Raw genomic sequence first — 23,322 nt, 5'->3', positions numbered from 1 at the left:
CTCTTCCCATCCAACCTCTCCACCATGCGAGGCACCCTTCCTAGGCTCTGCTAGGAGTAAAAGTGAGGCAATTGAGCTTGAGACGTCTTCAGGTTTGTGCCTGTGATTTCAAAGGGAGACAGAGGACGAGGGCATCAGGGCAGTGACAGCACACACTGACTTCAAAGGAGAGACCTCGGAAGTCTCATTCCCATACTTTAGTCAAAGCCAAGTCATTATCCCATTTCATAGATGAGCAAACATACCTCTGCGCCTGAGGCCATGGACAGAAATCAGTCCTGGGAAGGTGAGGCCATTACCTGCCTGTGCTTTCTGGATATTTTCCAACTTCAAGTTATTTTCCTGCAACAGTAACAGATCTCATGTCAGTAATACCCAAACTTCATAGCAGTGAAGACAACCAAGGAGCCCAAAATAAACAATGCAGTTGACACACTACTGTAAGAACAACAGAGACTTAGGAGGGTATTCGCAGAGAGGCTGGGGAAAGATTCAGTCTCTACTTGCCTTTTTCTCTTCAGAGCCTGATCTTGCCTTTGTTGAAGACATAATCGCCCTCCGAGATGGGTGGTCTGTAGCCTCAGCACCAGAAGATTAGGGAGGCAAATTATCTGTTGAGCAAACAAACTGTCTCAGCCCCATTTCCCCAGCACCCAACTTGTGACATTCCCTGCCCTTTGTGGGGGCCTTCTCTTCTCAGGATAGGGAAAGGAAGCAAGTTCCCATGAACTGGGTATTCTGCACGCTGACCGACACTGCGTGTTTTTAACACCCAGGATATACCATAGTTTCTAGGCTCTGGGTCTGAGGTTTCTTACTCATTTTCTTATGCCCACAGCTACATGTCCAGTTCTAGAACATTCTCTCCTTTCTGACCCCAGTTACTTCTTTCTATGAGTTCATAAAGAATAAGCTGAATAACTTTTCTGGTCTGATACTACCAAACCCTAGCCCAGGAAAAGCCCAGTGATAAAACTGTCCTCATAGCTGCAGCCTCAGGTACAGTCTCCAGATTCCTCCATCTTTAATTTGTGCCTCCTTTCCTCTAAATCACCCTTTGGTCATCCTCTGGCTCACAGGGATGAACAATTGTGTATTCAGAGCATGTGTTCCTTCCAAGCCCCATGTGGAATTTAGGATTTCTAGTGTCAGTGTCCCACCAATGACTTGATCAACTGTAAGGTTTTTTTCTTCTATCCTTTGGCACAGTTTACCCCAACTTAAAGGCTAGCCAGTTAGCAATGGAATGAAACTGCAGATAAAATGATTCAATTGAATTAGGAAACACGACAAATATATGCAACTCATTAAATGCTAGACATGTGTGTGGCCCCATCTCTTTCCATAAAGTGTGCACAGCTTAGTTAAGAGAACAAATGTCTGAGAACTAGGTGTCTAACACTGCAGAACAGGAAAGAAATGAGTGCAAGAAAATAGTAAGAGCAGTCAGAGGTCAAAAGAGCAGACTATGCAGGTCATGAGGGAGGAAGTACTTTATAGACAGCAGGAGGGTTATGCTAAATATGGACAGTCCTGGGGGGCATTCCATGTAGCAGTGACAGCAGGATCAAAGGCTAGGAACTAATTACATTGTTGTCATCAAGATATTTGGAGAAATAGAAGGATCCTGGAGTGGGCTGAGTTTTACTCATCACCTTAGTAATTTGTAGGAAGGAACACACACACACACACACACACACACACATGTTCCTAGGTGGCTCAACAACTTAAAACTGAAAAAAAAAACCAAGTAGCAAATGAATATCCACTCAACTCGTGGCTCTTTTTCTCCCCAGTGTCCATTACCAGGGTTATTGGCCAGCCATAGCAACCAAGAGCCTAGTTCCCTCAATAGATGAACAGGGGGTCAAGGTGAATACCACGGAGTCCTTGAAGACTCGGCTAATAGCAGAAGCAAACAGTATCTTAATTGCATGTCTACATCTCTCCCATTCTGGGCTGTGAGGTGAAGACAACTCTTTACAATATGCTACTACAAGGTTTTGTGAAGATGCCCAAGAGCATCCAGTGACACTGTACATTGCCACGTTCTCTTTTACCATCATACCTTCCCAGGTTGCTCATTCACCTATATGATCTCCAGTGCCCAGAGCTTTGTCCTCAGATGTCTATGCTGAGAAGAAAAACAACCACATGTTAAGGTGCTCACTGAAAATGTTCCCAAGATAGTAAGAGCATGTCCCTAAATTCCACATTCGTAAGTCACTAGCAATCCATCCCAAATGGTGATATTTCTGACATTGCAACAAGCAGGTAGTATAGTTTTTTTATGTTTGTTGGGGAAAGGGGGATGGACACGTCTTTAAAATCTGCTCTTAAATCACCCTAAATATTCCTTACTCTGCCTCTTCATGACTTCAGCCTTCATTTTAGAACTCACCTTTGAGAGAGGTAAAAACCTAGAAAATTGTAAGTTTCATGAAGACAAGGATTTTGTCTGATCATCACACCCTGAAATCCCGAAGCTATCAGACATTCCACATTTAGCAGCTCAGTGGCCAGCCTCCCAAAGCATGGCAGCCTGGGCTCTTTGGAGAGTGCTTTGTACTGGCCCTAAGAAATATAAATTACAGACTTCCCTGGCCTCAGAAATTCTTCCATCTGTCACACAAGCTTTCTCTGTGCCTTCCTGGCAGTCATTTCAATTTCCATGACATAAAAAAAGAAAGAAAATAGAAAGAAGGGGAGAGAAAAGAAGAAGAAAAAATGGAAGGAAAAAAATTAAAGTGTGGTCTACATCACAACTTAGGGTTTTGTTTAATGAATATTTTGATGTGAGAACTATACAATGACCTCAAGTTAGAAGTGCATTTTTTACATTGAAGGTGAGAGACCAATTAGTAGTGCTAACTCCTTAAACAGATGGTTATCATACGATAACGGAGGTGCCTGTCCTGTCCCTCGCCTTAGAAAGTCATCCTTTTTCTAATGTCTTTCTCTACAGAGAAAGGATATTATGCAGACAGATTGCGGGGCCCGGACATCTCTGCAAAGTGGAGTTTATAACAGGACATCTGGAGCCTGGCATCTTGTTCTTGGAAAACTGGTCAGGCTCCGCCCCTAAAAGCTGGCTCCAGAACAAAGTATAGGGGAAGGACTTCAGGTGCAGACAGAAAAACAAAGCTGATAAAATTCTCAGGTTCTGGACTCCATCCCAACCTGGAAATGGTAGACCTGCTACAGCTGCCCTTCAGTTGCCTGCAAGGAATTTTTCTTTTCAATGGCTCAGAAACTTACATATAAGAAAAGCAACTTGGGCTTGGGGGTGTTCTCCTACACCAGAGATTGAACCCAGAGTCTTGCACATGCTATGAGAGCTTCCTACCCCAGAGCTACACCCGGAGCCCAGTAAAACAGACTTGGAACTGAAAGTCTCTGGATGGAGACCCACTCTGTGCTTTATGAGAGAGGTAGCCTGAGTTCACTTAGTCGAACTTCCCAGCCCCACTCCCTTGTCCTATGAAATGGAACTAATATTCAGAGTGTAAGAGAGAGGCGAATACCACATGTAAATTCCTAACCTGCCACCACACACAAAATGAAATCAAGTGGCAAGGAGCCAGGCAGGGCAGACTAGCATCCTACAGTCCTCGACAGAGAAAAGGTAAGTAGTCAACATGTACCCAGAGTACTCTTATCTTTAGAGCCAACACAGCTAAAAGATCAGAAACCTAATAGAAACTTTGTAAACAGAAGTTGGAGTCTTCGTCCTACAATTTACTAGATGTGTAAGCTTAGGCAAGATTCACATCCTTTCCAAGCTTGGTTGTTCTTGTGTAAAATGAGCCAATGCCTACTCTATTGGTAGGACTGATGTGCTGATTACAGAACAGAGCCCATGGAGTTTAGAAGAGAGTCTGCACAATGAACATTTGCCTGTTCCTTTCTGCTTTCTCCTGCTTTCCTTCTGCTTTAGCTGTCCATTCTCAGCAGTAATTTGAGGTTTATCAGGAACAGTCCTCTTCAAACTTTTAAAATGGACCATGCTCATACATCTATCCCAAAAAGCCTGAGCTTCCATCCCTGCTCCAAAAGCTCAGTGCTCCATTCCCTAGATGTAGAAATAAAAGCAGGAGGGAATCTTGATGCCTGGCCAGAACTTACCGCTTCCCGGTTCCTGGTAAAGGACTCAGGTTTTTTTCTGTCTTGCTGACCCAGTTTCTGCATCTATAATATGGAAGAATGAGTAAGATATCTCCATAGATCCAACTACAAATTCTAGTTGATACTTCACCTGCCCACTCATGCAGTCCTACTCTAAAACTGCCCTTCCTCCTGAGCCACCAACACCATCAACATGCACTTGAATGTAATACACTGTTTTGTAACTGTGTAGTAAATAAATAAACAAATGCACACTGAGACCACTCAGACAGGATTCCCTGGGAGAGAATGCTATGGTCTCCATGACTTTCTGTAGCCTAGTTTTCTGAATTCTCATGGTCTCAGAGTGAAGGCCACATAGTAGAATATTAATCCCTTCCACCAGTGTCCTCAAAGCAGTGTCAGAACCTATTGACTCCCTAGTTCATACCTAGCAGTTGAGTATTTCAATAGTGAGTCATCAGCATACAAGCAATTAAGTGAGATGATTACCTTGTAAAGAAATACTGGGTAACTCTTAAATCAGTTGAAATCAAGGATTTTTATTTTTAAGAAAATACTTCATACATTTTCTAGTACCAGGAACAGAAATATAATATATGTTCAAAACACATGTTAATCCTTATAAATTATAAGTCTATATTTGTGATTAAGTTCTGAGCAAACTCCAAGAGATGATTTTCAACAAAACCAAGACCTAGAACTATGTCTTAGTCTGTTAAGACACTATTATAATGATTCTTTAAAGCTATAGGGAGCTCCAAATGACTATTTCAAGTGATTTAATGCCAATCTACCTGGAAACAAACAGTCTAGAAATTTCCTGTTCCCTCTTTGGATGATTCCTTCCTTCAAGAATTTCTGGGACATTCAGGAAAATTTGCCTTATAAAATGTTACAGATTTGGGTGAGCGAGGGAGAGGATGTCAGTGCACAGGCTGCTCTGATCTCTGCGCCTCCTCAGAGAACACTTAAACACCTCTACTGATGGGCTATCAATGAAGTGGCCATCACCCACACAGCAATCACTGTCTTCTAACTTCTTCTGTTTCTCCTTCTCTAATTGCTCCTCCTCTTTTTCTAACTTATCTATCAGTATTCTTTCTCAAATGACTGGCATGTACTATGGATTTCTTGTTCCCAAATGTGAGGAACAAGCCCATTCAAATTAGCTTCCAATGATACTTGGCCAACATTGGAGAATATACAAATGTTTGAAAGCAAGGATTCTATCCATCATCTACATGCCTAGCTCTATTTTCTTCTTTTGGATTGATCCCACAAAGACTCAAGCCATGGTAGCAAAGAGTGTCACTATGGGGGTGGGCTTTGGGGTTTCCTATGCTCAAGCTATGCCCAGTGTCACTTCCTATTCCCTGAGGATTATGATGTAAAGTTCATTCTCTAGTATTGTGTATGCCTGCACACCACCATGAGGATAATAGACTAAACCTCTGAAACTGTAAGCCAGTCCCAGTTAAATGTTTTCCTTTGTAAAAATTGCCAACATCATGGTGTCTCCTCACAAAAAATATAAACCCTAAACTAAGAGAGATATATTTTCTGATTGTTTACTGAGTGGAAGGTAGTAAAGGCTTTCAACACACTCTCACTTTATTAGGTATTATTTCATCTTCGAAGAAAGCCAAAGGAGAGGAATTTACTTATTAATGATTCTCCCAGTTCAAATTATCTTCACATGGGACTGATAATTTTTCAAGTAATTCACTTTCTGTAATTTTCTCTAATTTTTTGTTCCAAGAAAATTAAATAGAACTTGCCATGTGTTTCTGCTTCTTCCTGAAATAAAACTAGATATAATGTACGATGTCCCAGAGAGGTGTCAGGGGTCCACCCATGAGAACAGTGTGCTAATCAAACAGAGGTGAAGGCAAGCTTAAGGTAACAAGTTCAGCCTCAGCATCTCTTACTTCATCACTCTTACTATAAATCCAGTAAGACACGAGTTGGATGCCTATTACACCCCACTCCTGCCTTCAGGGACTTTCAGTAATTCTGGAGAAAGATGTCATCAAAGCTAGAGCAAACTAAGGCACAAGTAAGACCCAGTCAATGAGGGAAGATCGATCAGATGACTGTAGATTCATACTAGGACGTAGAAAGGCTTCATCAAGACCAAAGAGGGTCTTAAGTCTTCAAAATAGCATCACATGTTCTAATCCTATAGTCTATCATTGTATGAACAGAAAACCATTATCAAAAGAAAATATAGAGAAACACATTTTTTAATTGGATGGTTTACTTTGCTGATGTCTAGTTTCTAGAGTTTTTATGTATTTTGATGATCTGTCATATGTGGGGTTGATGAAGATTTTTTTCTCAGTCTGTAGGTTGCTGTTTTGTCTTATTGACAGTGTCCTTTGCCTTACAGAAGATTTTCAGTTTCATGCAGTCCCATTTACTGTTGATGTCAGTATCCATGCTACTAGTGTTCTATTCAGGAAAGTGTCTTCTGTGTCAATGCAATCAAATCTGTTTCCCATTTTCTCTTCTATCAGGTTCAGTGTAAGTGGATTCATGTTCATGTTGAGTCTTTGGTCTACTTGGACTTGAGTTTTGTATGGGTGGTATATATGGATCTATTTTCATTCTTCTACATACTGATATCCAGTTATGACAGCATGATTTGTTGAAGATGCTTTCTTTTTCCTATTGTATAATATAGCTTCTTTGTTCATAAGTGTATGGATTTATGTCAGTGTCTTCAGTTCAATTCCATTGATCCACCTGTCTGTTTTTATGTCACTACCTGGCAGTTTTTATTACTAAAGTTCTGCAGTTGAGCTTGAAATCAGGAATGATGATATCTGCAGAAGTTCCTTTATTGTACAATTATGTTTTAGCTATCTTGGAATTTTTGTTTCTTCATATGAAGTTGAGTATTTTTCTTTTAAGGTCTATAAAGAGTTGTGTTGGAATTTTGATGGGGATTACATTGAATCTGTAGATTGCTTTTGGTAAAATGGCCATTTTTGCTATGTTACCTGTTTTTCTATTGTGGAATATTTGTATACTGTGTAAAAATGCATTGTTGTGGTTGGTTTAATAAAAAGCTGAATGGCCAATAACTAGGCAGAAGGTGGGAATTCCAGGCAGATAGAGATCTCTGAGAAGAAAATGGCAGAGCCACTGGCCAGATGTGGAGGAAGCAGCATGGGTAATATAGAGAGATGAGATAATAAGCCACATGATAGAATTTATATTAAAATAGATGGATTAATTTAAGTAGTAAAATCTAGTGGCACAAGCCTAGCCTAAGGCTGAACTTTCACAATGAATAATAAGCCTCAATGTGCTATCTGTGAGCTGGCAGACCAAGGAATATCCTACTTCATATGGTGCCCAATGTGGGGCTTGAGTATCCAGTTAGGGCCTGAGAAAGTGTTCTCTCGAGTAGGCTTGTCATACAGAGGCCCTGCTGCACAGTCAACTACTTGAGCAACGGGCAGTGGTTACAAATTCCTGCTTCAGGAAAACACAGCACATTCCCAGAGCTGGAGCAGATAAATGGGGCTCTGGATCCAGTACCTACCATCATGAGCCTAGGCTCTCATAGAACTGAGGGGGTCAGAGCCAGTACACCATATGCTAAGCAGATTCTTAAGATTTGGTTTACATGGGCAGAGGAAGCTGAAGATGTGCAAAAAATACAAATAAAAATAAATCCAGGTCCAGGCTGATATAACCCCTAAAAGGATACAGTGTGCTTTATGTTTAAAAATGTGCTTAGGGATTAAATAAATAAAACAATAGTAAAGTTTTCAAAGAAAGAGTAAAGTAATATAAAAATAATAAGCCACATAAGAATGGAAAATACACAAGGCATCTGGATCCTGTATGGATACTTTGTTGACTTTGAATTTTCTAAATGCTAAAGCCAAAGCAATGACAAATGAAAGACATTGGATTATTAAAACTGCTAAATTTAACCAACATATATATTTTAATAATGTCTTCACTTCAGAATGGAAGTCAAAAAATATGTTGTGTTGGGGGAGAGTTTGTGCCTTTGTTTCCATAGGAAACAAAAAGTTATGGTTATCTTCAAAATTAATGAAGATTAGATTTGATTGGTAGAGAACTCCTGAGAATCTTGGCTACAGACATGAAAAAGAAAGCAAAAAAGACTACAGGTCAGGTGATGCATATACTGATCCCTCTGCTATGGGAACAGCTCTGAGACTAGATGAGACATGATAAATTTTATCAGCTACAGAATCCTTTCATATAGTATGGATAGGAATTTGGCTATCCAGTCCAAATGGACTTATAAAATTGACAGATATATTTTACTAGCTCAAACATAAAATTAAAAAATTCATCTTTAGCAAATTTGTACACATTCCATACTTGTGTTAGTGCAGATATATGTTGCCTTTCAAAGTTTATATGTTTACAGGAAAAAAAAGGACCAAAAACCAATAAAGACAAGTATTCAGTTGATCCAGCCTCTCATAATGCCTCTGTTGCAGTTTGCTCAAAAATCTACATCCAGAACAACTTCAAAGCTGCTAACTGACATGGTCCAGCCTCACAGACTATCCAGCCAAGATTTCAAATAAGCTCTACACTTTCTCATCACAAAGAAACTAAACAAACAAACAAAATACATCTAGCTCTTCCAGGACTTGATCATTACCCAAATATTTTCAGCATCCCCTAAAGATTCCATCACCCCCAGACAACAGGAAGCAGTCTGGAGAACATGGCATCCACATTCTCAATAGGTGATGTGGGTGGTTTTCATCATTAGGTAGGTTATGAATGATTGTCATCATTTGGGAGGTTGTTTATAAGTTGTTTTTGGTCATGGTCAGAAAATAAGCTGAACAAAGGAAATTAAATTCAGGTATCTCTTTCTAAAGGAAAAAGGGGAGATATAGTATAGAAATGATGGGATAAAAAGGGGTGGATTGTTGATTCTACTTTTGAACAAACACCAGTCTCAAATATTTTACATTAGTATATTTGTATGGTTTTGGTATATTGATACAAATTTATGTTCCTAATATATATATGTATATATATATATATATATACATGTGTGTGTGTGTGTCTATTCTTGTTTAAGGCATTATACCTATTCAGCTCATTTAAAAATGTAAAGTTTTAATCCCTAAAAGCTATTTAGGATAATAAAGGTACAGGTTAGGAGTTAGTCATCTATAAAAACCAACCTTATAGTCATGTTAGGTATGTTTTCAAGGTCAAGCAGATATATTTTAAATAGATAGTCTTCAAACACTTCAGAGACCTACAGAATATGGCATTAAAATTGTTTTAATAACATAAGGCCTTTCATGACAGTGAGACAAGTCTGCTCCTGGCAGCACCAATTTACTTCAAAAGTGGATAGTGGGCAGTGAAGAACCTCCATATGGAGTTTGCTTTCAATGTGGTAAAACTAGTCATCTGGGAAAGAAACTGCCCTTTCCTCAACTGCCGACAGTATGCTGTACAAACTGAACAAGCAGGACACAAAAGAATGCAATTGCTGAATTTTGCCAAGACAAAGTAAGACAGTCCTTCAAAATTCCTGCTTTGTAGAAAAGTCTGTTAGTTATTCTAGGCCCATAGGCCAAAGATGAATGTCCCAACGCTGTAGACAAAATTTGGGGTGTCTGTCCAGTCAGCCAGATGTCACTGTCATTTCTATAGTTTTGGGAGTTGCTTGTTTTATACTTGTTGTTTACTTGGGTAATATTATATCCTTCTTGAGTTTCTGATGGGGTTGAATATCAGATAGTTATAGTTACCATTTTCATTGTTACAAAATTCAGAAAAGAATCTCACAAAATCATTATAAAGTGTATAAGGTTGAGAAACATAAAAACTTAAATTGTTTACCTAATAAGAATGTCTTGAGGTCTAAAAAGATAGCTTTAGGATGCAATACAAGTTATGATAGAAAGTGGTTTAGCTATAAAAATTTAAATTCATCAAGATAAGATATATAATAGAGTATATTCTCCAAACATGCCAAACACAAATAAACTAGACACTGAATTCTTACCTGATAATCGTTCTTTTTTTTTTTTTTTTTTTTTTTGGTTTTATGAGACAGGGTTTCTCTGTATTGTTTTGGAGGCTATCGGTCCAGCCCAGCCTCGAACTCACAGAGATCCACCTACCTCTGCCTCCCAAGCGCTGGGATTAAAGGCGTGTGCCACCACCGCCCAGCCTGATAAGTTAAAACCTTCCCTTTTTACTAAGACAAAAAGGAGGAAATGTGGGATATTTGTGTACTGTGTGAAAATGTATTGCTGTGATTGGTGTAATAAAAAGCTGAACAGCCAATAGCTAGGCAGGAGGTATAGGTGGGATTCTGGGCAGTCAGAAAACTTGGAGAAGAAGGCAGAGTCACCAGCCAGATGTGGAGGAAGCAGCATGGGCTGTACAGAGAGCTGAGGTAATAAGCCATGTGACAGAATGCAGATTTTTAAAAAATGGGTTAAATTGAGTTATAAGAGCTAGTGGGACAAGGCTAAGTGAAGGCTCAGTTTCATAATTAATTAATAATAAGTCTCTGTGTCATTGTTTGTGAGCTGATAGCCCAAAGAAAAATCCAACTACAATGATCCATGAGCGTGGAAGATCTTTCCATCTTCTGATATCTTCTCTAATTTCTTTCTTCAAAGACTTGAAGTTCTTGCTCAACTGTGTTCATAGGTATTTGTAATAGCCAGTGTTATTTGTAATAGCCAGAGCATTAATACAAACTAGATGTCCCGCAACCAAAGAATGGATAACAAAAACTTGGTACATTTACATAATGGAGTATTACTCAGCTGTTGAAAAAATGACGTTGCAAAAATTGAAGACCAATGGATAGAACTAGAAAGATCAATCTGAGTGAGATAACCCAGACCCAGAATTACAAACATGATATGTACTCACTCATAAGTGGGTATTAGTTGTAAAAAAAAAAAAAAAGGATAAACATACTGCAATTCTAAGGCCCAGAGAGACTAGGCAACAAAGAGTGTGCAAAGGGAGATGGGGACACATGGATTTACCTGGAAAGGAGAAATAGAAGAGATCTACTGGGATGACTGGGGGACAGTGCAGATGGGAACATGAGGGATTGAGTTGAGGGAGCGGGTGGAAGGAGACAGTAATAAAAGAGACATCTTGATGCAGGGGGTAGCATTTTAGGATCAGGTGAAACCTGGTGCAAGGGAAACTCCCATGAGTCTATAAGGATTGCACCAAGATTCCTAGCAACAGTGTACATGCAGCCTGAGCTAGACATCTCCTGTAATCAGACTAGAAACTACTTCAATTGTCATCAGAGAGCCTTCATCCAATGATTGATGGAAACAGATGCAGAGATCCGCAACCAAGCACTTGGAATCCTGCTGAAGAGAAGGAAAAAATACTGAATGAGTCAAGGAAGTCAAGGTCATCACAATGGAATGCACAGAAACAACTAGCCTGGGCTCATAGAAACTCACAGACTCTGGACAGACAGACAGGGAGCCTGTATAGGACTGACTTAGGCACTCTACATATGTGTGACAGGTATGTAGCTTTATCTACTTGAGGGACTCCTAGTAGGGAGAGCAGGGCCTGTCGCTAATGCTTTGACTGGCTTCTGAGAACCTATTCCTCATACTGGCTGGCATTACCCATCCTTAATACAAGGGGAAGAGCTTAGCCCTACCTCAACTTGATTGCCATGCTTTGCTGACACCCATGGGAGGCCTGACCCTCTGAACAGAAACAGAGGAGGAGTGGTGGGGTAGGCGGGAGGTGGGAAGAGAAAAGGGGAGGAGAGGAGAGAGGGAAACTGCAGTCAGAATATAAAATACTTGTATAAATTTAATTAATAATACAAAGAAGGAAATATGGAAAAGCTCAAAGTAAGAAAGTCTCTCATCCCATCTAAATGATCCCATCTAAATAACATGTGAATCCTTTCTTTACCACTAATTCCAGCCTCTAAAGGGTTAACAGACAATCCTTAAGACTTCATGTCTACACTTACTCTCATATAAATACACCATCCACCCTCACAACACACACAGAACTTAAGATAACCAGCTTAGAGTCTGACTGGCTTCCAGGCTCAGGTCAGCTACCTCCAGATGTGTATCCAAATTATCTACCTACTATTTTCATAATAATATACATCCGTATTTTAGAACCAGTTCAAGAACTAAATGAGGAAAAGTACTTAAGACCTTAGTATGCAGTAAGTACTTAAGTACCCAATAACATAGTGCTAGCAATAGAACATATCAATATATACACAGAAATCCATCTTAAAAGGTAACATTTAACTATGTATTATACTGCATTGTTTTCTAATAAATGACGTCTTTCCACAAAGTGGTCCATATTGGTGACTTTGATTCACTATTTGGTGACTATGTGACAGTATTAATACATATTTTACTCAATCTAACCTCAAGTATCACTATGAAGACCTGATTCTGCATTTTTGTACATTTATTCTAACTTTTATGTAGAACAGATTCCTAAAAATGTGACTTCTGAGTCACACATTTTGGTTTCTGAAAAGATAGCAACAAATTGTCTTTCAAAGAGTTGACACAATTGATGTCTTACAGCTTCCACATAAAAGTACCCATTTGGTCTATCAGCACCAACAGAGAAATACTTTGTTTTCATTAGAATTTATTGAGTATTTGTGGGAAAGAACACTGTGAATAAATTATTAATCTTCAAACAGTAGTGATTTTTTGAGACAGGGGTCACATTATGTAATCCTGGCTGACCTAGAACTCCCTCTGTAGATCAGGTTGTCCTTGAACTTACAGAGATCCACCTGCCTCTGCCTCCCAAGTACTGGCATTAGAGGCTTGTGCCACCATGCCTGGCTTTAATCAGGATTTATAGTAGTCTACAGAATATTAAATTTTAAAGAAAATGTTTTAACTGATGAAATATCCTTATTTCACTGGTCATAGCTTATTTTACCTCAGTTTTCTGTTATCATTTGCTTTTATTTAAATTATATTTGATATCATTCTATTGTTGACCTTTGAGGACTATTCTATATATTAATTCTGTAAAAAAAATGGAAAGATCTCCCATGCTCTTGGATAGGTAGGATCAATGCAGTAAAAATGGCAATCCTGCCAAAAGCAATCTACAGATTCAATGCAATCCCCATTAAAATCCCAGCACAATTCTTCACAGACCTTGAAAGAACAATAATCAATTTTTTATGGAAAAACAAAAGACCCAGGATAGCCAAAAGAACCCTGTTCAACAAGGCAACATCTGGAGGCCTCACCATCCCTGACCTCAAGCTCTACTACAGAGCTATAGTCCTGGAAACAGCTTGGTATTGGCACAAAAATAGACAGGTAGACCAACGGAATCAAATTGAAAACCCTGATATTAACCCACACATGTATGAACATCTGATCTTTGACAAAGATGCTAAAAATATGCAATGGAATAAAGAAAGCATCTTCAACAAATGGTGCTGGCATAACTGGAGGCTGGCATGTAGAAGAATGCGGATCAATCCATGTTTATTGCCATGCACAAAACTTAAGTCCAAATGGATCAAAGACCTCAACATAAATCCAGCCACACTGAACCTCCTAGAAGAGAAAGTGGGTGGTACCCTTGAACGAATTGGTACAGGAGACAGCTTCCTGAACATAACACCACTAGCACAGACAGTGAGATCAACAATTAATGAATGGGACCTCCTGAAACTGAGAAGCTTCTGTAAGACAAAGGACACAGTCAGCAAGACAAAAAGGCAGCCCACAGAATGGGAAAAAATATTCACTAATCCCACATCTGACAGAGGGTTGATCTCCAAAATTTACAAAGAACTCAAGAAGCAAGTCTCCAAAACACCAAAGGATCCAATTAAAAAGTGGGATGCAGAACTAAATAGAGAATTTTCAATAGAGGAGTCAAAAATGGCTGAGAGGCACTTGAGAAAGTGCTCAACATCCTTAGCCATCCGGGAAATGCAAATCAAAACAACTCTGAGATACCATCACACCTGTCAGAATGGCTAAAATCAAAAACACCAATGACAATTTATGCTGGAGAGGATGTGGTGAAAGGGGAACACTCCTCCATTGATGGTGGGAGTGCCAACTTGTTCAACCACTTTGGAAATCAGTATGGAGATTCCTCAGAAAAATGGGAATAAACCTAACACAAGACCCAGCAACTCCATTCTTAGGCATATATCCAAAAGATGCCCATTCATACAACAAGGATGTCTGTTCCACTATGTTCATAGCAGAATTATTTGTAATAGCCAGAACTTGGAAGCAACCTAGATGCCCCTCAACCAAAGAGTGGATAGAGAAAATGTGGTATATTTACACAATGGAGTACTATTCAGCAGAAAAAAAAACAATGGAATGCTGAAATTTGCAGGCAAATGGATGACACCAGAAGAAACCATCCTGAGTGAGGTAACCAGTCACAAAAAGAGAAGCATGGCATGTACTCTCTCATATATAGATTTTAGACATAGATCAGGGGAGTGCCAGCCTACAATCCCATGGTCAGAGAGTCTGGGAAACAGAAACTTCATTCAGTGGCTGATGGAAGAAAAGGCTAAGCAGTGAGCTGAACTCAGGAAAGCCAGTAACAGAGAGGGGGATTGATGACCAAAGGGATTAAGACTGGGCTGGTTTAACCCCCGAGATACAGCTGACCTGACAAAGGTTAACTCTTGAATCCTAGGCATCAACCTGGGAATCCAGCATGGTGATTAAGACCCCCTGAATGTGGGTGTCAGTGAGGAGGCCTAGGTAATCTATGGAGCCTTGGGCAGTAGATCAGTACTCATGCCAAGTATACACATGGACTTTGATCTCCCATCCAACAATGTGAGAGGCACTCTCACCCTGAACTCTTGGGGAAGGGTCTAGGCCCTGCCCTGGATGAAATGACAGACTATGGACACCCCCATGGAGGGCCTCACCCTCCCTAGGGAAATGAGGGGATAATGGGGTGTTGAGGGGAGGACACGGGAGGAGGGTAGGGAAAGGGAGAGGAACCTGGAACTGACTTGTGAAGCAACCTTGTTTCTAATCTAAATTTAAACTTAAAAATAAATAATAATTAAAAAATTAATTCTATATATACTGTATTATAATTGCTTAATATTGAATTTGGATTCATGAAGGTAGGAAAGGAAAGAATTTTGAAAAGAAGACAAGTGTGTCCCTTGAGAATGGAAGCGACAGTCTGAGACTGTTGTAGAATTTGTGGCTGGAGTGTATATGATGTGTAGCTAAGTAAGTATTCCCACAAAATGGAGCTTAAATGTTATCCTAGAGCCTGTGTGCTTTACGCTGAGATCAGCAGCAAGTCATCAAGGGTTAAGGAACAGGAGTGACAGGACTGTCTTTAGAGGCCTACTCCAACTGGGATCAGAGCAAGGACATTAAGGTCTGCAGATCTGCAGATAAATACCAGTTACCCTCCAACTTTACAGCCTTGGGGATCACGGGAGCTGCACATTGGAAGTATTTGTCGGGGGTTCTTCAGAGAATTTGAAAGAAGTTAAGAAGATACTCCTCAGCAGATTCTCATATTTTAAAAAATCTTGATATATGATGCTAGGTCCTGAGAGGTAACAACATTTATCCAGAGACCCCTTAGTGCTGTAATTGATTATGTGACCCCAGAGGTTACTACCTTTGGAACTTCGAACTTGAAACTGTTGCACAGTACAGGGGGAAGTAGCCATAGCCTAGTTAAGACTTTACCTGTAGGCACAAACGCATTCTTCAGGACCTGGTCACACATACAGCATTTTCCAAAGAAATACAAGGCAAGTCACAATCATTTATATATGAGATATGTCTTATATTTAGAATGGAAGTGTAGCTCTGTGATTGTTGTCATGTTTGTTGCTGGGAGATGCACATGGTTATAAAAACAAGCCTAATGTCAGATCATTTTAGAAATGATTCTATTACTCAGACTGTTCTTGATTCTGGCTTAATGCTTTTAAAATAAAGTGATGAAATTTTCCAAGTAATTGATGCTACAATCTTGATATATTTAAGATTTCTAGTAGCCACATTTGTAAAGCAAACAGGGATGGTTAAAATTCATGCTACAACTTATTTATCTACAACGGTAAGAATTCTTTGATAGCTCACTAGTCATTCAGCTGAGAGTCCTATTGCAAGATAAGTAATACTTACTTTGTAGGAGGGGGGATTCAAGTATCAGAGAGGAAGGGAGAGAAGGCCACCTCCTTCAAGGCAGGATGGATGCCACATATTACAGTGTTTGAGAGAACACTGAGTGCAGAGGTAGGTCTTCATGTGGCTACTACCAGGAAATTCAAAGTATTAGGTAACAGTCATGAAGGGTCCTAAAATAGCTGGATACTAGACTTGTCTTCATTTTTTAACACTCTTGCAACTGAGCGGAGAGTGAGAGAGAACCAGAACCCCAGAAATATAATCAAAGGATAAGAGGTATGTTTTCCAGAATACAGTTAACTTGTGAGATAGTAAGTAAAACACTGCTCCTATCCCAAGCCTAAGTGCTTAACAGGAACATCTGCAAGTAGAAACAATTTACATAGGACTCTTTATTTTACTAAATGGAGGGATGGAGGGTAACAATTAAATGTGGAGAAAAAAACGAGAAAACAAAATAGTAACTTAAAATATTTATTCTTAACTTGGTAGAAACAGTGGCATTTGTGCTTCATCTAAAGACATTACTAAGTAGTGTGGAGAATCAGCCTATGGCCACATGCCACAGAAAGCCATTGGATTTGCAGGGGTTCAGAGACCAGCCGACTCAGGGAACCTGGCTCAGATTCAAACCCCTAGGAATTCTCTATTCTTTCCTTCCAAATGAAAGGAAGGCATACTTGGTGGTGTCACGATTGCAGCTATAAGCAGCAGCTTTCTAATTAAAAATAAACTGGGTCCATTATTTCTATTTACAGCTTTTCTACAATTTAGCAGCCATGTAAAGATAGGAAGGGATGCTGGAAGCATATGTTTAAAACTCCCAAATGCTTCTGAGAGCATCATTAGAGTAAACATCCTGTGAATGTGTTTCTTTACCTTCAGTGCCATCTCCAAAGGGCTTACCAAGCTGTGCAGGGTGGCACTTGCAGCATAAACATATTTATCTTTAGAAGGAATGGTCCAGAAAAGATGTGGCTGTGATTAAATGAGTAACTACAAAGAGCTGTACTTTTGACTCTATGCATTCTCTCTTGAAGTATGCTAACATTTCCCCGTAGGTATTGAGAAATTGCAAGGGGGATAGACAATGAAGGCAAGACAGAAAATGGGGAGATTGGATGCAAATAAAGAAAATGCAGGAGTCTTCCAGGTGGTACCTTGGTTGAATTTCAGCATATAAAGTGTCTAAATAACAATTACTGAATGGGTCCTTCAGGGCAACAGAAATCTTGCAGGTGTTTTGAATGCTTGTCTTGTGGCACACAGGAGCAGTGTTCCTCAGCCTTGGTACCACAGATGTCTTCTTACCCTGTTTGGGGGCCAGTCTTGCAACTGCAACATGCTAGCATCATCTCTGGCCTCAGCCTACTAGATACCAATAGCTCCCATGCCTCCTTCCCATATCAGCAAAAGAATATCTCTGGATATTGTGTACTGTCCCTCAGGCCACAACTGCCCTTGACTGAGAACTTCCAGTGGCCCAGGGACTGTTCACACAACTCATCTTAAAACATCACTGTCCACTACTGGTCCATGCTTTCCCTCTGCCCTTAAGTTGTTCCCAATTTAGTATTAGGACGAAAGTTAATAGTTATAAGGTACTGGAGACTGTAGGTTGAACCTAGAAAATAGGTGGGCATTCACTTCTGAGAACATTCAGAAAATGTACCTTTAACTTTAATTGCAACAAAGGTTAGACATTTAGAAAAGTTCTAAGAGAAAAGCCCATTAAACTCACCAAGGGCTTCTGCTCTGCTAGTGGGTTACATATTAAAGATGGATTTGAAGGCTCTCAGAGAAGCAGTGAGCCTGGCCCCTATACGTCTTTGCTGACTTCATAAAAGACAAGGGTGCCACTTCATGACCTGCATGCTCTCCAAGAAGATTGTGTAACATGCAGTATGCCTTCGATCCAAATAAACTCCCAGATTATTAAAAGGATGTTTTTTCCTCTTGAGGTCAAGGTGAGCCACCAGAGCTCTTTCCCTGTTATTAACCAAGCACTAGATGTACAAGGCTTAGATATTAAAAGGCATTAGCCAAGGCCTCATGGTCATCCAGTGTAGAGCAAATGCAAAAGGGGAGTGGAGACTGCAGTCCTGACAGCAAGGAAATGGTCCAAGATATTAGAATCTATGTATACAATCCCACTCAAATTCCTTTGCCCAAGTAACAAGGCAGTAGAGCCGGGTGGCTGAGCTCCTGAGGCCAGCCTCTCGGGGGCAATTCTAAGCAGGAAAAAAACCCTTAACTACTAATTTACCTAGACCCAAAACTGCTGACAAGTTGCTACATTCTTTCAACAATCTGGTATTTATTTCCACCAAGAAATATGGCACTTGTAACACAATAAAACAGGCCCCTTCCTGAGCTGAAACTCACCCCCTACTCCTTCGAATACAATGTAACTAGTTTGGACTTCTGACAAGCTTTGTCAGCCTTTGAAAACCCCAATGAGAAGGCTACAGCAAATGGAAGCTGAAGAAGCAAGTAGAGCTAAGAAACCCAGGGAGCATCGCCGTGCAGGCTCCACCGTGTCTAAATGACACTGTTCACACAAATGTTTAGCTGACAGAAAGCCTAAGAACAAGGGTAGAAGTGATTGTTTGACATCAGAATGAGTCCATGATTCCAGCACCCTTGTTGAAGGTCTTTTAATGTTGTTTCTGCCGCATGTAGGAGTGGTCAGATTCATGCCCAATGAGCATACATTCCTTATCCCTCTGTTTGCCATCAGTACAAACATTGGCTAGGCAAAGAGCAGGAGAACAGATCTGGCACAATGGATACACACAAGCTGAAACACCCTACTCTACCCAAATCAGAAACCTTGTGGATATGAAGGGCTCATGATCCTTCAAATACAAGCAGAGCAGACAGGGTTTGATGCAGTGGCTACCTCCCACAAGATCAGTAGCACCTCCAACCAGGGCCAGGCCTAGGGAGGAAGCCTTCTCATAATTAGCTCTGTCAGTGTTATAAGGACACTTCCCTCGTTTTGGCCTTTACCCTGCATGAGACCAGGGCTTGAGCATGACTTGGGCTCAGTCCAAAGACTCTCATGCTGCTATTTCATTCTTTCTATGATAAAACCTGTAGTCTGCCGTCCACTCACTGTGGCCCCTCACATAAGTGCATCACTGTTTCCGCCCAGGACTGGACTTTGTTGCCCAGCTGCAGGAAGAATGACCTGACAACATGACTAAGGGTTTTTTTCTCTGTCATGGAGAGTAAGAGAAGCTCTGACTAGCTGAACATCAGGCTTGAAGCTCCCAGTACTGCTAGAGGCACTCTCCCAGACAGAAAGGTTTTCCCCAGGAAGCTGGTGCCCAGTGTCAACTCCCTCTTCCATCACCAAAGGGGAACTAGGAGTCTTATCAACAGAATCTTAGCAATTCTATCCTGGGTCATTGGAAACCTTACTTTTCCTGTCTACTGGCTTATAAAAAGGACCCCAAACCCTTAAGAGATGATGTCATAAGACTGCACTTTTAATTTTACATGACTGAAAGCTTTCTAAAACTCAGCATTACCAATGCAAGATTATTTTATGAATAAGGAATTTATTTCTAGAATGCTTAACCACTAACATTTTAGAACAGCCTAGTTTATTGCCTCCCAACTCATATGCCAAGGAATTAAACAATAATAGAAAAGAAGAGGTTTGGTCTAATGTTCATGAACATTGTAAATATACATTTACTATGTGGACCCAAAGACACACACACAACAGCAGATGTACATGCCACAGTATGTGTCAACCCCAGCCTCAGGGCAACTTCTTCAAGTGTTGCTGTGTCTTTTCAAAAACTCTTCCACGATTCTATGTATGCCTTCAAACATTCTTTACAAACTTCCTGGATATCTAGCAGCCTCCTTCATGAGAGAAGCATGCCATTTTTCTAGGTAAGCTAAGTGTCAGTTCTTTTTAAAGAATAGGGGTTGAAGGGCCCAATCAGATGCAAGTCTTGTACAGATAACCACAGCTGCACCTCACCGTGGGTGAGGGAGGAGCTCACGAGTCACCACCCCTCCTGAAGGACTACTGGGACTAACCTTCCTGGGGAGAGTGAGTGTCCTTTTCTTCAGTGTTATAGCCACAGATATCTTGATTTACTCTTAAATGACCTCCAGCCTACATTTAGTCATGTAACTAATTAAACACAATAAGCTACGTACAAAAAGAAGACTAGAACCTAGCAGAGACCTATTGGGAAGTGAGCAGGTGGGAGAGGGAAGGGGGTGAGTAAGAGGATCGGGGATGAAATGACTAAGATTCATTATATACACACACTGCAATTAAACAATAAAAATAGATTCATTATATACACACATGGCAATTAAGCAACAAAAAATAATAGGGATGTTCATAAGTCAGGAAAAATGATCTATTCAGGTGCTCACTGTGCCTGTATCACAGCACAACAGAAGGCGCATGCCACAGATCTGTTAAAATAGTAGAGTACCCCTGTCATCAAAGTACGTGGAAGTCAAAAGTTAGAGCCTACACTTAGGCTCTTTCTCTCTTAGTTTTGCTAATTTGGGGGGCTTCACTAGATTGTTGAGGTAGGGTCTTACCATGCAACACAGACTGGCTACTCCTGACCCCCTGAAGCTTCAGTTTCTAAAGGACCAGGATGGTAGGTCCGCCCCACAATGTCTTTTCCATTACTCCTCTGGTGTTGCCTCTTTCTATTATAGAGGTGGGTGCCTTGTGGGGGAAAACATATGAATATATTGTTTCAGTAAGTATTTAATATTTGAACTGAATTTATAACAAATAATTAAAGAAAAAAGATTAATGTGACTCCTCCTTAAGCCAAACTAAAGGGTTTCCAGCCCGGAGAGAATAGTCCAGCAAAGAAGTAGACAGGGTGTTCATAGTTCCAGTTTTCAGATGGTAGAGGCCACAACAAGGTCATAACCTTCTGACCCCTGGCTTTAAGAACTTCTACCGTCAACACCACCACAACCGTCACCACTGTCACCACTGCAGCCACCACCACCACCATCAACACCTCCACCCTTTCTCCAGGAGCTCACCTATCCCCTTCCCACACTTCAGGTCTTTGCCTCGCCGCCTCGCTGCCTTTCTTTTCTTCGAGAATCCAACTGAACCTTCAGTGCCCCATCATGCTAGCACCAGGGGCAATCCAGAGTATCAGAGAGAGAGAGAAAGGGAGAGAGAGAGAGAGAGAGAGAGAGAGAGAGAGAGAGAGAGAGAGAGAGAGAGAGAGAGACAGAGAGAGAGAGAGAGAGAGAGAGAGAGAGAGAGAGAGAGAGAGAGAGAGAGAGCCACGATTGGCCAGAAAGGAGGTAATGATTTGTAATTGCAATACTTTCATTACTGTCTTTTAGCTCCTTGCAGAATAATGTCAAGAGCTTCGTCTTTGTAGTGTTATTGGCATTTTTCATCATATTCATGAAGTGTGGGTCAATTTTCTTCAAAAGGCGCACTTCGCCAACTTGCCACAGAGACAGACAGTAATAAATTCTACTAGTGCACTGTGAAGGCTTCGTAGCTGCAAGCAACAATAAAAAGCAATGAGCTGGGTGTCACTAAGTAACTCCAGTTTACACTGCATTTTCTTCTTTTATTGAAAACTCGGAATATGAATTTATTAATGAATACACAGGCATACTTTGAAGGGGGTGGAAGGGTGGGAGGCGGGGGGGGGGGTGGAGAGACACCATGTCAGTTTATTTGGTATTCACACTGTGTGCGCCTGTATTGTATTGTTCCATCATTTCCCGGCCAGGCTTACCTTGTTAGGCTGTGGCCCTCCAGAAAAAGCCGGAGCTCGCGTGGCGGCACCTTGACGTGGATCTACAGCTGCTCTAGCTGTGTCCGCCTCACCTTTAGCCCCGGCTGTCTGCTGCCGCCTTTCATTCTCCGCATTCATACATCAATAAGCTTTGCATGCTGACACCTAATTTTGCAGGCTACTTTGGTTATGGAGGCCGTGTTTTGCATATCACTACCCACCCCCTCTGACACCTACTGCCTTTAAAGGGAAATGCGGAGAAGAAAGGAAGAGGCAGAGGAAAGAGAGAGGAAGAGAGGGAGCAAGAGAGGGGGTGAGTTTTTTCCCTCTGCCTAATCAGAGATTTCTTTATATTTGTCAAACGCAGATATGCCAGATCAACTTTAATTGATTCCTTGGCGGCACACACAGATGATTTTTGAAGGACTGGGCTTGTATTCCCAGACACACTGTTGTGTTTCCAACAAAAAGGAGGTTTCTTCCACAAATCAAATTTTGATGCCAATTAGTTAGCATTTTCCATTCCAATTAAATTGGAGACTTGGAGACCTTTCTGATTTGGGAAGACTTTATCTATATTTTATATTTAAAATGCCCTTCAGGGGCTAATAAGCAGGACAGGAATGGCCATGGGTAGTGCTGGGCACTCAGGGGGTGGGGACAGAGATGGGCTGTGTTTTCAGTGTCTTTCTCTTGTTTATTTCACAAAGGTTTGTCAAGCCTGTGGCAACCCGTTATGTGACATCACAAAGGTTTTTCCTTGCAGTTAGGTGGCTAATGTCATTAGAGCTATGACAACCCATAAAATGTTATAATCGAATAGTGTTTCCCTGCCATACCCCACCCTCCACAGCTCATGAGATTTATTGTACAAAAAGAGAATTGAAGATATATATGAGTAGTGGGGAAACAAGATTGATTGTGAAGGGAACAGCTATGGCTGGATTTGAGAGGTTATACAAACAAAACAAACAAAAGCACAAAATAGGACCAAAAAAAAAAAAAAAGAAAAAGAAAACCACCAAATGCAGTAAAAATCACCTCTATATTCTTATGTGTACCTGAGTGAGCATAAGCTTTCTAATAATATGTTATTGAAAATTTCTTAGACTGCCAAATTAAGTATTTATTATGAAATTTTTGATGGAAAAGAAATTTACTCAAATTCAGTTGTAATTTTAACAGACATTGAAATCTAATCATCACCACGTTCTGTTTCTCATTTTTTCCTCCGTGAC

The 23,322-nt window shown here is 40.5% G+C and overlaps 1 long non-coding RNA gene across 1 annotated transcript; it reads right to left on the bottom strand.

Annotated features, from left to right (window-relative positions):
- Window positions 1–513: 513 nt before the first annotated feature.
- On the bottom strand, window positions 514–21,514 carry LOC106021161. The gene is made up of 4 exons (XR_001196503.2): window positions 21,363–21,514; window positions 4,126–4,188; window positions 2,069–2,134; window positions 514–611 (listed from the first exon to the last, which is right to left on the bottom strand). It is a non-coding gene; the product is annotated as an uncharacterized LOC106021161 (long non-coding RNA).
- Between the last annotated feature and the right edge of the window lie 1,808 nt (window positions 21,515–23,322).

The sequence above is a fragment of the Mesocricetus auratus genome, unplaced genomic scaffold (assembly GCF_017639785.1).
Source record: "Mesocricetus auratus isolate SY011 unplaced genomic scaffold, BCM_Maur_2.0 Super-Scaffold_100029, whole genome shotgun sequence".
Classification (NCBI taxonomy): domain Eukaryota; kingdom Metazoa; phylum Chordata; class Mammalia; order Rodentia; family Cricetidae; genus Mesocricetus; species Mesocricetus auratus.
Note: the sequence above shows the minus strand (reverse complement) of the source record. Positions and strands in the feature narration are given on the sequence as shown.